The 14,760-nt window shown below is 39.2% G+C and overlaps 1 pseudogene; it reads left to right on the plus strand.

Moving 5' to 3' along the window:
* The first annotated feature begins 2,611 nt into the window (after positions 1-2,611).
* LOC121491807 lies at positions 2,612-3,945 on the plus strand (annotated as a pseudogene).
* The last annotated feature ends 10,815 nt before the right edge of the window (positions 3,946-14,760 follow it).

A 14,760-nucleotide genomic window follows, 5' to 3' on the forward strand; every position in this document is an offset into this window, starting at 1 on the left:
TCCAAACTTCTTCTTGTGATTTAGTCTAATTTCAAAGCATTTTGTTCTGAAAATATGCAGCGGATGATCCCAATCTTTTGGTATTGGTTGAGACCTGATTTGTGACCCAGTATGTGGTCTATTCTGGAGAAAGTTCCATATGCACTTGAGAAGAATGTGTATTCAAGATGTAAATCTTCTGTAAGAAGATTTGGATGTAAAGTTCTGTAAATATCTGTGAAATCCATCTGGTCCAGTGTATCATTTAAAGCTCTTGTTTTTTTTTGGAAATGTTGTGCTTAGAATATCTGTCGTTTGTAGAAAAGTGCTACATTCAAGTCACCAAGTATAAGTGTATTATTATCTAAGTATGTCTTAACTTTGGTTATTAATTGATTGATATACTTGGCAGCTTCCACAATCGGGGCATAAATATTCATGATTGTTAGGTCCTCTTGTTGGATTGATCCTTTAAATATGATACAGTGTCTGTCTTCATCTCTTACTACAGTCTTTGGGATAAACTTTAACTTATCTGATATAAGGATGGATACCCCTGCTTTCTTTTGAGGACCATTTGAATGGCAAATGGTTCTCCAGCCTTTTATTTTCAGGCTGTTGGGATCCTTGGGTGGCGCAGTGGTTTAGCGCCTGCCTTTGGCCCAGGGAGCGATCCTGGAGACCCGGGATCAAATCCCGCGTCGAGCTCCCGGTGCATGGAGCCTGTTTCTCCCTCTGCCTGTGTCTCTGTCTCTCTCTCTCTCTCTCTGTGACTATCATAAATAAATAAAAACATTAAAAAAATTATTTTCAGGCTGTAGGTGTCCTTAGGTCTAAAATAAGTCTCTTGTAGACAACAAATAGATGGGTCTTGCTTTTTTATTTAGTCTGAAACCCTGTGCCTTTTGAAGGGATCATTAAGCCCGTTCATGTTCAGAGTTGTTCCCAAGTTATGGAGGTTCTCAGCTATGATTTGTTCAAATACACTTTCTGGACCTCTGTCCCTTTCAGCACCCCAATTAAATGTAGATTTTTCCTTCTGAGGTTGTCATTTTTTCCCTTTAACCTATCCTCATGATCTTTTAATTGTTTTTCTCTTTTTTCCTCATTTTCTTTCCTTGTCATCAACTTGTCTTCTATGTCACTCACTCATTCTTCTACCTCATTTACCCTTGTCATTCGGACCTCCAGTTTGGATTGCATCTCATTTAATTGATTTTTAATTTTGGCCTGATTAGATCTAAACTCTGCAGTCATGATGTCCCTTGAATCCTTTATGCTTTTTTCTAGAGCCACCAGTAGCTTTATAATAGTGCTTCTGAATTGGCTTTCTGACATTGAATTGTAATCCAAATTTTGTAACTCTGTGGGAGAGAGTACTGTTTCTGATTCTTTCTTTCTTTCTTTCTTTCTTTCTTTCTTTCTTTCTTTCTTTTTTTTTTTTTTGATTTTTTTTTTTTGATTCTTTCTTTTGAGGTGAGTTTTTCCTTTTAGTCATTTTGCTCAGGGCAGAGTGGCCAAAAACAAGTTGTACTTCATAGAAGCCCAAACTCTTCTCACTGTAGCATTCCAGCTATTCTCTCTTTAAATCTCAGACCAAATTCATAGGTTTTCAGGATGATTTGAATGTTATCTAGGTAAGTTGGTGGGGACAGGTGACGTGGGGACCCTACTCTTCTGCCATCTTGCCCCACCTCTTCAAGAGATTTATTTAGTATTATAAAGTGAGTGAATGTAATTCACTAAAATTAACTGAATATAAGAGAAAAAAATCATACTACTAATCTCAATATATGAAGGGAAAGCATTTGGCAGAATTCAATGTGCATTAAGGATAAAACGCTCTACAAACTATGAATAGAGTGGAATTTTCTCTATCTGATACAGTAGAACTAAGTGACTTTAGCAATGCCACAGAATACAAGGTCAATATAGAAATCAATTTTATTTCTGTATAGTGTCATCAAACAATTGGAAATTAAATAAATTCACATCATAAAAATAGTAAAGTATTAGTAATATACTTAATAAAAATGGCCAAGACTTTTATACTGAAAATTATAAAATAATCCAAAAAAATTAAACAAAAAAAGGGATTTACAGTGTTTGCATTTTGGATAGCTCACGATTTAAAAATATATATCAGTCTATTAAATGTATCTATTGATTCCTTGAAGTTGTAGTAAGAATCCAGCTGTGTTTTTTTTTTTTTTTTGAGAAATTAACAGGACTAATTTAAAATTTATATGGAGGGATCCCGGGGTGGCGCAGCGGTTTAGCGCCTGCCTTTGGCCCAGGGCGCGATCCTGGAGACCCGGGATCGAATCCCACATCAGGCTCCTGGTGCATGGAGCCTGCTTCTCCCTCTGCCTGTGTCTCTGCCTCTCTCTCTCTCTCTCTGTGACTATCATAAAAAAAAAAAAAAAAAAAAAATTAAAATTTATATGGAAATACAAAGAATCTAGACTAATCCAAACAATCTTGGAAAATAATATAAGTGTGGGCCTCATACTATCTGATTTCAAGACTTACTGTAAAAGTTTGTCAATCAAGAATCTATGGCTTGGGGAACTCATGTGCCACCAGCACCACTGGGCTGGGCCTGAGTTGCCACCAGTGGGGTTTGTAGGTAATGGCCTTGACTGAAAGGCCTCCGGGTAGCGGTGTCTCCCAGTGTTCCTGCAGTCTCTGTTGGGAACCTTGTTCACTCATCATCATGAGAGGAGATATAGCCCTTAAGGAAAGAAATCTGGATCACAGAAAAAGTATTCAAAGTTCACGCAAGCCAACTGTAACCAACTGCACAGCCTTCCAGGGACTGCAGTGGAGGATGCCTCAGCCTCCCAGTGTGTCCATACAAGATTGACAGGAGAAGGTGTTTGTCTTCATTCTGGAGAAGTTCATAACCAGATAAACTCTATACATAAAGAATGTGCTGAAAATCCAACCTCCAGAAATGTAAGGTCTGGTGTCCATAGCTTTACCCATGGATGTATACATAGTCGCTTTCGGGGTCACTCTCACATGAAGCAAGGCAACCTGCTGATACTGTCACAGAGTCTGGAGATCATGGTGGTAGCTCCTTCTCAGAATTCTGATATATCTTCAGGTGATTGTACAAAAGTCTCCCATACATTTTGATTCTAGGTGTCAAACTTGTTATGTAACACATAACAGAAATTTCTCTTGGAATTGGGCTCCTCGCAAATTTTATGTATGCAAACAAAAGCATTGTAAATCAGATTTTTCTAAGAGAAAGGTGCTCAAAGATTCAGTGTGCTTGGTTACTGGTATTAGCAGGATCTTCTATTCTTTTATATTATACCTTTCATTCTCAGTAACTTTATTACAGCTTAATCTTTAAAAATCCTACCTTAGACCATTCAAGCTTCTTGCAAAGTATTTTGGATTGTTGGAATTATAGACTTCATTCCGAAATTTCTCTTCATGGGTTCAAAATGCCTTATTTTGTTGATGCCTTTTTTCATCATGTCTTTTAAATCCAAGAATTACTGGTATATGCTTTTAGAAGAATCATGTCAGTATTACCAAACTTGTTTGGTACTAGTTTGGTTTCATTATCTTATAAGCTATGAGGAGTTTGGTAATGTACTAGATGGAGTCTTGGGATACTGCTGGCTTACCTTACCTCATACTAAAACTTTTGAACTTCTTTTGGACATCTTAGAACTGAAAACTGTTGGGTTTTGCAAATATATTTTATGTGACCAAGTTATGGAGTAGCTGCTAGCAAGAGACAGTGTTCAGATGTGGATGATATTTGTTCAAAATGTCATGCTGAATTTCAAAAACCAATTCTGCTCATATGTCAGCATATACTTTGTGAGGAATGCATTAGCTTATGGTTTAACAGAGAAAATGTGTCCACTGTGTTGAACTGTGATCTCAGACCATATAAACAAATGGAAAGATAGAACCACTTCATCTCAGCTTCAAATATGTTGAGTTCTATAAACTATGAAGGCCACAAAACACTAATTTTATTTGATTATACTGACTACTGATAAAGACATTAGAATGGGTTTTCAGGACTAGAAGTTAAAGAACATGTTACCAAATGGTTTTAGATTATTAGAGTAAGACTTAAATGTGAAGTCTAATTTATCAAAAGATAAATGAAAGAACCTTATGTTTTAAGAGATTTATAGATGATGTTCAACTTAATACATATGGAACATTTGTTCTGTCCTAATTATTTGACAGGTGATTGCAGTGTTAAATTTTGAATGTTTTCTCATTAATGTTATCAAAATGGCAATTGGGTAACTAAAACTAGTGGTTTTAGAGGAACTCAGGTATGCTTTTACTGACATTGTTTACAGAATAAATAATATTTTTCATAACATTTTAAGATGCACATTATCTGAAAGTAGAATTTTCTTTAGCATTGACTTATGTAGTTCCTATTCTAAAAATTCTTAAAATTTTCATAGTTTGTATTTTTGAAGGAAAATTCTAAATATATTTTTTACTTGTTAAATAGTCAGATTTTCTAAGTGAAGATTAATTTACTGAAGATGACATATTTTAGTATTGCATTGTTCTCTGTAGTATGATTAGGAATCAAGTGAGAATAGATGATTTAAATTTATTGTTTGCATTATATGGTCTCATTCATTTGGGGAATATAAAAAATAGTGAAAGGGAATAAAGGGGAAAGGAGAAAAAATGAGTGGGAAATATCATAAAGGGAGACAGAACATGAAAGACTCCTAACTCTGGGAAACGAACTAGGGGTGGTGGAAGGGGAGGTGGGCGGGGGTTGGGGTGACTGGGTAACGAGCACTGAGGTGGGCACTTGATGGGATGAGCACTGGGTGTTATTCTATATGTTGGCAAATTGAAAACCAATAAAAAATTAATTTATAAAAAAATAAAAAATAAAAAATAAATTTATTGTTTGTGGATCTCATTCATACATACAATCCTGCCGTAAGCTTTAATGTACATGATCTTGCTTTTTGTATAGTGCTATGAACTATCTTAAAGTAACTATTAAAATAATTCACATGGATTACAAAAAAAAAATAAAGAATGTGTGACTTGGCATCAGAATGCCAGAATGTATGACTTGGCAAGGACAAGGATGGAACTAGAGGGTATTATGCTAAGTGAAATGTCAGTCAGAGAAAGACAATTACCATATGATTTCACTCATATGTGAAATTTAAGAAAGAAAACACATGGAATGGAGAAAAGAAAAATAAAAAAGGAGAGAGGAAAACAAGCCATAAGAAACTCTTAACAATGGAGAACAAAATGAGAGTTGATGAAGGGAAGAGTGTGGGGGGTTGGCTAGTTGGGTGATGGATATTATAAAGGATACTTTTGATGAGCACTGGATGTTGTAGGTAAGTGATGAATCCCTGAAATGTACCCAGAAACCAATATTGCACTGTACATTAACTAAGTAAAATTTAAATAAAAAAATAAATGTTTTCACTCATTAAAACAAAAGAATGTGTGGCCTGGGCATATGAATAGACATATGGATCAATGAAACAGTATAAAGAATTGAAAAACAGATCCAGCATCTATGGTCAAGTAAAATGTATACATAACCAAAAAGTATATGAAAAAAAGTTTAACAACATTAGTAATCAGGGAAATTAAGTTTAAAAAACACCATGTAATACCATTTCACATTCATGAAAATGGAGAGATTATAATAAATGACTAAAACAGGTGTGTCAAGGATATGGAATACTTGGAACTCTCATGTGATGCTGGTGGAAGTGCAAAATGGCACAACCAATTTAGAAAATGATTAGGTACAAATCAAAACCACAATGAGACACCACCTCACACCGGGCAGAATGGCCAAAATCAACAACTCAGAAACAACAGATGTTGGCAAGGATGTGGAGAAAGGGGAACCCTCTTGCACTGTTGGTGGGAATACAAAATGAGCAGCCACTCTGGAAAACAGTGTGGAGGTTCCTCAGAAAGTTAAAAATAAGATGAAGCAATCACACTACTAGGTATTTATTCAAAGGATACAAAAATGCTTATTTGTTTTTTTGTTTTTGTTTTTAATAATAAATTTATTTTTTATTGGTGTTCAATTTGCCAACATACAGAATAACACCCAGCGCTCATCCCGTCAAGTGCCCCCCTCAGTGCCCGCCACCCATTCACCCCCACCCCCCGCCCTCCTCCCCTTCCCCCACCCCTAGTTCGTTTCCCAGAGTCAGGAGTCTTTATGTTCTGTCTCCCTTTCTGATATTTCCTACCCATTTCTTCTCCCATCCCTCCTATTCCCTTTCACTATTATTTATATTCCCCACATGAATGAGACCATAGAATGTGTGTCCTTCTCCGATTGACTTACTTCACTCAGCATAATACCCTCCAGTTCCATCCACGTCGAAGCAAATGGTGGGTATTTGTCGTTTCTAATGGCTGAGGAATATTCCATTGGATACATAGACCACATCTTCTTTATCCATTCATCTTTCGATGGGCACCGAGGCTCCTTCCACAGTTTGGCTATTGTGGACATTGCTGCTAGAAACATCGGGGTGCAGGTGTCCTGGCGTTTCACTGCATCTGTATCTTTGGGGTAAATCCCCAACAGTGCAATTGCTGGGTCGTAGAGCAGGTCTATTTTTAACTCTTTGAGGAACCTCCACACAGTTTTCCAGAGTGGCTGCACCATTTCACATTCCCACCAAAAATGCTTATTTGAAGGCGGCACATGTACCCCAATGCTTATAGCAGCACTGCCAGCAATAGCCAAATTATGAAAAGAGCCCAAATGCCCATCAACTGAGGAGTGGATAAAGATGTGGTGATCTATATATCATATATCTATTGCAATATTGCTCAGCTACAAAAGAGAATGAAATCTTGCCATTTGCAAAAACATGGATGGAACTAGAGGGTATTATCCCAAGTGAAATAAGTTAGAGAAAGACAAATACCATATGGTTCCATTCATATATGGAATTTAAGAAACAAAACAGATGAACATAGGGGAAGGGAAAGAAAAATAAAACAAGATAAAACTAGAGGGAGGCAAACCATAAGAGCTCCTTACCTATAGAAGAACAAACTGATGGTTGCTGCAGGGGAGGTGGGTGTGGAATGGAATAGATGGGCAATAGGCATTAAGGAGGACACTTGTTATGATGAACACTGGGTGTTATATGTAAGTGATGAATCACTAAAATCTATTCCTAAAATAAATGCTACATTATATGTTAACTAACTTGAATTTAAATAAAATCTTGGAAGAAAAAAAATTCTGGTTGAGACAACTTACTTATCTGTATTGATTAAATTCTTGGCCATTACTTCTTCCTGTTCTTCTTTTGGGGTGAGTTCCTCCATCTTGTCATTTTGTCTAGGTTACCCTTTTTTTGTGTGATTGTTAAGAAAGCCTGTTATATTTCTGCTCCTGAAAGTAATAGCTATATTAAGAAGAGGATCCCCCCCAAAGAGAGGGTCCTATATACACTCTGCTTTTATGTTTTGGCTGCTCCTACCCTTAGGTCAGTCCTCTGCAGTTTCTTTTTCCTGCAGTGGTGGATGGTTTGACCTTGTCTAGTGTGTGGCAAGTTTTAACCAAATGTGTTTTGGTTCACTTGTTAAAAGAAGATAGATCCAAGAGAAGGAGAAGAAGGAGAAGGAGGAGAAGGAGAAGGAGAAGGAGAAGGAGAAGGAAAAGGAGCAGAAGCAGCCAGATACTATTTCCTCTAGAGCTGGAGCTTTGCAGCACTCTATGACGAATGAGTGAATTCACATTCACATTCTTGGTGAATGTGAGGGATTTGTGCCTGTCTTCTGGGGCAGGGGCCTGAGCACTGATGCTTGGGCTGACTAGTCCTAGTGGAGGTGCTCCTGCTGGTCACAGGGGGCAGGAGGCTCCAGTGTCCACTGGGAGGCACTATGTTGCTCTCAGAAATCCATCAGTGCTGATGCAGTTGGGGCGGGGGAAGGATGGTGGCAGGGAGGACAGTGGAATTTCCCCACTCTCTCGAATCCCCAGCAGAGAGTTCCTGCCTGCCAGTCTTCAGGAAGGCCTCACAGAAGAGCAAACAATCACCCCTCTTGTGTCCTTGGCTTCCTTCAGATTCCTACCTTCATCCTGTCTGTGTCTGAGCTAACTGCCTGCCAGGCAGCACAGTACTCCTCTGTTTTATCTCAGGCACTCTGCTGGGTTTGAAAACTCCAAATTTTATAGTCCTTTGCAGCAACAACCACCAATGATCTTCTAGGAGAGAGACAGACCATGCTTTTGCTTTTTTTTTTTTTTTTTTGAATATTTTTTTATTGGAGTTCGATTTGCCAACATATAGTGTAACACCCAGTGCTCATACCATCAAGTGCCCCCCTCAGTGCCCATTACCCAGTCAACCCCTTCCCCTCCACCTCCCCTTCCACTACCCCTTGTTTGTTTCCCAGAGTTAGAAGTCTCTAATGTTCTGTCTTCCTCTCTGATATTTCCCACTCATTTTTTCTCCTTTCCCCTTAATCCCTTTCACTGGTTTTTATTTTCCGCAAATGAATGGGACCATATAATGTTTGTCTTTCTCCGATTGACTTACTTCACTCAGCATAATACTCTCCAGTTCCATCCACGTCAAAGCAAATGGTGGGTATTCATCGCTTCTAATAGTTGAGGAATATTCCATTGTATACATAGACCACAGCTTCTTAATCCATTCATCTGTCAAAGGACACTGAGGCTCCTTCCACAGTTTGGCTATTGTGGACATTGTGAACATCGGGGTGCAGCTGTCTCCGTCTTTCATTGCATCTGTATCTTTGGGGTAAATCCCCAAGAGTGCAATTGCTGGGTCATAGGGCAGTTTGATTTTTAACTCTTTGAGGAACCTCCACAGATTTCCAGAGTGGCTGCACCAGTTCACATTCCCACCAACAGTCCAAGAGGAACGGTACCCCTTTCTCCACATCCTCTCCAACATTTATTGTTTCCTGTCTTGTTAATTTTCCCCATTCTCACTGGTGTGAGGTGGGATCTCATTGTGGTTTTGATTTGTATTTCCCTGATGGCCAGTGATGCAGAGCATTTTCTCATGTGCTTGTTGGCCATGTCTATGTCTTCTTTGGAGAAATTTCTGTTCATATTTTTGCCCATTTCATGATTGGATTGTTTGTTTCTTTGCTGTTGAATTTATTAAATTCTTTATAGATCATGGAGACCAGCCCTTTATCTGATATGTCATTTGCAAATATCTTTTCCCATTGTGCAGGTTGTCTTCTGGACTTGTTGACTGTTTCTTTGCTATGCAGAAGCTTTTGATCTTGATGAAGTCCCAATAGTTCATTTTTGCTTTAGTTTCCCTTGCCTTCATCGATGTATCTTGCAAGAAGTTGCTGTGGCCAAGTTCAAAAAGGGTGTTGCTTGTGTTCTCCCTTTGGATTTAAAAAAAATTATTTATTTACTTATGATAGACATAGAGAGAGAGAGAGGCAGAGACACAGGAGGAGGGAGAAGCAGGCTCCATGCCAGGAGCCTGATGCGGGACTCGATCCCGGGACTCCAGGATCACACCCTGGGCCAAAGGCAGGTGCTAAACCGCTGAGCCACCCAGGGATCCCCTCCCTTAGGATTTTGATGGATTCTTGTCTCACAATTAGATCTTTCATCCATTTTGAGTTTATTTTGGGGTCTGGTGTAAGACAATGATCTAGTTTCATTCTTTTGCACGTGGCAGTCCAATTTTCCCATCACCATTTATTGAAGAGACTGTCCTTTTTCCAGTGGATACTTTTTCCTGCTTTGTTGTATATTAGTTGACCATAGAGTTGAGGGCCCATTTCTGGGTTCTCTATTCTGTTCTATTGATCTATGTGTCTGTTTTTGTGCCAGTACCACACTGTCTTGATGGCCACAGCTTTGTAGTACAACCTGAAATCTGACAATGTGATGCCCCCAGCTATGGCTTTCTTTTCTTTTTTTAAGAGATTTTATTTATTTATTCATGAGAGCCAAACACACACACACACACACAGAGGCAGAGACACAGGCAGAGGGAGAAGCAGGCTCCATGCAGGAAGCCTGACGTGCGACTCAATCCCGGGACTCCAGTATCACGCCCTGGGCTGAAGACAGGTGCCAAACCGCTGAGCCACCCAGGGATCCCCGATTTTCTTTTCCAGTATTCCCCGGCTATTTGGGGTCTTTTCTGATTCCACACAAATCTTAAGAGGATTTGTTCCAACTCTCTGAAGAGAGTCCATGGTATTTTGATAGGGATTGCATTAAATGTGTAAATTGCCCTGGGTAACATAGACATTTTCACAATATTAATTCTTCCAAACCATGAACATGGAATATTTGTCCATCTCTTTGTGTCTTCCTCCATTTCTTTCAGAAGTGTTCTATAGTTTTTAGGGTATAGATCCTTTACCTCTTTGGTTAGGTTTATTCCCAGGTATCTTATGCTTTTGGGTGCAATTGTAAATGGGATTGTCTACTTAATATCTCTTTATTTGGTCTCATTGTTAGTGTATAGAAATGCCACTGACTTCTGGGCATTGATTTTGTATCCTGCCACACTGTTGAATTGCTGTATGAGTTCTAGCAATCTTGGGGTGGAGTCTTCTGGGTTTTCTATGTACAGTATCACGTCATCTGCGAAGAGGGAGAGTTTGACTTCCTCTTTGCCAATTTGAATGCCTTTAATGTCTTTTTTGTTGTCTGATTGCTGAGGCTAGGACTTCCAGTACTATGTTGAATAGCAGTGGTGAGAGTGGACATCCCTGTCTTGTTCCTGATCTTAGGGGAAAGGTTCCCAGTGCTTCCCCATTGAGAATGATATTTGCTGTGGGCTTTTCGTAGATGGCTTTTAAGATGTTGAGGAATGTTCCCTCTATCGCTACACTCTGAAAAGTTTTGATCAGGAATGGATGCTGTATTTTGTGAAATGCTTTCTCTGCATCTATTGAGAGGGTCATATGGTTCTTGTTTTTTCTCTTGTAGGAATGATCTGTCACATTGATTGTTTTACAAGTATTGAAGCAGTCTTGCATCCCGGGGATAAATCTTACTTGGTCATGGTGAATAATTTTCTTAATGTAGTGTTGGATCCTATTGGCTAGTATCTTGTTGAGAATTTTTGCATCTGTGTTCTTCAGGGATATTGCTCGATAATTCTCCTTCTTGGTGGGGTCTTTGTCTGGTTTTGGAATTAAGGTGATGCTGGCCTCATAGAACGAGTTTGGAAGTATTCCATCTCTATCTTTCTGAACAGCTTTAGTAGAATAGGTATGGTTTCTTCTTTAAACATTTGATAGAATTCCCCTAGGAAGCCATCTGGCCCTGGACCTTTGTGTCTTGAGTGGTTTTTGATGACTGCTTCAATTTCCTCCCTGGTTGTTGGCCTGTTCAGGTTTTCTATTTCCTCCTGTTCCAGTTTTGGTGGTTTGTGGTTTTCCAGAAATGTGTCCATTTCTTCTAGATTGCCTAATTTATTGACATATAGCTGCTTGTAATAAGTTTTTTAAATCGTTTGTATTTCCTTGTATTGGTTGTGATCTCTTCTTTCTCATTCATGATTTTATTAATTTGAGTATTTTCTCTCTTCTTTTTAATAAGGCTGGCTAATGGTTTTTCTATCTTATTAATTCTTTCAAAGAACCAACTCCTGGGTTTTTTTTAATCTGTTCCACAGTTCCCCTGGTCTCTATTTCATTGATTTCTGCTCAAATCTTTATTAACTGTCTTCTTCTGCTGGGTGAAGGGTTTATTTGCTGTTCCTTCTCCAGCTCCTTTAGGTGCAAGGTTTGGTTTTGTATTTGAGTTCTTTCCAGTTTTTGGATGAATGCTTGGATTGCGATGCATTTCCCCCTCAGGACTGCTTTTGCTGTATCCCAAAGATTTTGAACGGTTGTATCTTCATTCTTATTAGTTTCCATGAATCTTTTTAATTCTTCCTTAATTTCCTGGTTGACCCTTTCATCTTTTAGCAGGATGGTCCTTAACCTCCACGTGTTTGAAACCCTTCAAAACTTCTTCTTGTGGTTTAGTTCTAGTTTCAAAGCACTTTGGTCTGAAAATATGCAGGGGACAATTCCAATCTTTTGGTATTGGTTGAGACCTGATTTGTGACCCAGTATGTGGTCTATTTTGGAGAAAGTTCCATGTGCACTTGAGAAGAATGTATATTCAGCTGCATTTGGATGTAAAATTCTGCAAATATCTGTGAAATCCATCTGGTCCAGTGTATCATTTAAAGCTGTTGTTTCTTTGGAGATGTTGTGTTTAGAAGATCTATCAATTGTAGAAAGCGCTACATTCAAGTCACCAAGTATAAGTGTATTATTATCTAAGTATGTCTTTACTTTGGTTATTAATTGATTGATATACTTGGCAGCTCCCACATTCAGGGATAAATATTCATGATCGTTAGGTCCTCTTGTTGGATAGACCCTTTAAGTATGATATAGTGTGTGTCTTCATCTTTTACTACAGTCTTTGGGATAAACTTTAATTTATCTGATATGAGGATGGATACCCCTGCTTTCTTTTGAGGATCATTTGAGTGGTAAATGGTTCTACAGCCTTTTATTTTCAAACTGTAGGTGTGCTTACGTCTAAAATGAATCTCTTATAGACAACAAATAGATGGGTCTTGCTTTTTTATCTAGTCTGAAACCCGTGCCTTTTGATGGGATCATTAAGCCCATTCACGTTCAGAGTTACTATTGAAATATATGAATTTAGGGTCATCATGATACCTATTCAGTCCCTGATTTTGTGGATTTTTTCCTTGTGCTTCCTCTTTATTTTTATTTATTTATTTATTTATTTATTTATTTATTTATTTTTAATAAATTTATTTTTTATTGGTCTTCAATTTACCAACATACAGAATGACACCCAGTGCTCATCCTGTCAAGTGTCCCCCCAGTGTCCATCACCCATTCACCCCCACCCCCCACCCTTCTCCCCTTCCACCACCCCTAGTTCATTTCCCAGAGTTAGGAGTCTTTATGTTATGTCTCCCTTTCTGTTATTTCCCCACACATTTTTTCTTCCTTCCCTTATATTCCCTTTCACTATTATTTATATTCCCCAAATGAATGAGAACATATGTGCTTCCTCTTTCTTTTACAGAGTCCCCCTTCATATTTCTTGCAGAGCTGGTTTGGTGGTCATATATTCTTTCAGTTTCTGCCTGTCTTGGAAACTCTTGTTCTCTCCTCTTCTGAATGAGAGCCTTGCTGGATAAAGTATTCTTGGCTGCATGTTCTTCTCATTTAGGACTCTGAATATATCCTACCAGCCCTTTCTGGCCTGTCAGGCCTCTTTGGAGAGGTCTGCTGTTAATCTAATATTTCTCCCCACATATATTAGAGATTTATTGTCTCTTGCTGCTTTAAGGATCTTCTCTTCATCTTTGGAATTTGCAAGTTTCACTATTAAATGTCAGGGAGTTGAATGGTGCTTATTGATTTTAGGGGGGTGGTCCTCTATGTCCTGGATCTAATGCCTGCTTCCCTTCCCATGTTAGGGAGGTCCTCAGCTATGATTTGTTCAAATACACTTTCTGGATCTCTGTCCTTTTCAGCCCCCTCAGGAACCTCAATTAAACATAGATTTTTCCGTCTGAGGCTGTCATTTATTTCCCTTAACCTTTCCTCATGATCTTTTTATTGTTTTTCTCTTTTTTTCTCAGCTTCCTTCCTTGCCATCAACTTGTCTTCTATGGCACTCCCTCCTTCTTCTAACTCATTAACCCTCATCATTAGGACCTCCAGTTTGGATTGCATCTCATATAATTGATTTTTATTTTTTTATTTTATTTATTGTATTTTTTCCAATGTTTTATTTTTTATTTTTTTACATATTTTTTATAAATTTATTTTTTACTGGTGTTCAATTTGCCAACATATAGAATAACACCCAGTGCTCATCCTGTCAAGTGCCCACCTCAGTGCCCATCACCCTGTCACCCCCACCCCCCACCCATATAATTGATTTTTAATTTAGGCTTGATTAGATCTAAATTCTGCAGTCATGAAGTCTCTTGAATCCTTTATGCTTTTTTCTAGAGCCACCAGTAGCTTTATATTTGTGCTTCTGAATTGGCTTTCTGACATTCAATTGTAATCCAGATTCTGTAACTCTGTGAGAGAGAGGACTGTTTCTTATTCTGTCTTTTGTGGTGAGTTTTTCCTTCTAGTTGTTTTGCTCAGTGCAGAGTGGCAAAAAACAAGTTGTACTGGAAAAAGGAGAGAGAGAGAGAGAAAAAAACAGGGTGGGGGGACAAACAAGAACAACAATAAAAAAACCAAGGAGGGGTATCCTTTGGTTCTATATACTGTAAGTTCCTCGACTTCCCCTGGAGCTTCCAGTGCTGCTTGGTTAAGTACCTGCTCTTCCCCTGTCCTTCCAGCTGGTCTTCTGGGGGAGGGGCTTGCTGTGCTGATTCTCAGGTGTGTACACCTGGGGAGTTGCTCTGCCCCCTGCCAGGTGCATGGCTCAGTGGCAGCTGTTTGTCCTGTGAGGTCACTGCTCCCTGGAGGCCCCTGCTCAGTTTCAGGTACAAGGTGGCACCAGGAGGAACAACAACAGTGGCGGCGGCCAGCCCTCCAGCCCTTGAGTCAGCTCCTGCAGTAACTACAGCAGCTCCCAGTCCGCAGGGGCCTGGATGCTCCGGGGGTGGGGGTGAGGGCGGATCTGCACAGCTGGGGGCTGCCTGGCGGCAGGAGCGTCCTTGCTGTCCTGGGACCCCCCGGCCTCTGCCTGTCCAGGGCGGAGCGCCGGATCCTGGGCTGTGTCCCCCA

Source organism: Vulpes lagopus, chromosome 5 (genome assembly GCF_018345385.1).
Source record: "Vulpes lagopus strain Blue_001 chromosome 5, ASM1834538v1, whole genome shotgun sequence".
Taxonomy (NCBI): domain Eukaryota; kingdom Metazoa; phylum Chordata; class Mammalia; order Carnivora; family Canidae; genus Vulpes; species Vulpes lagopus.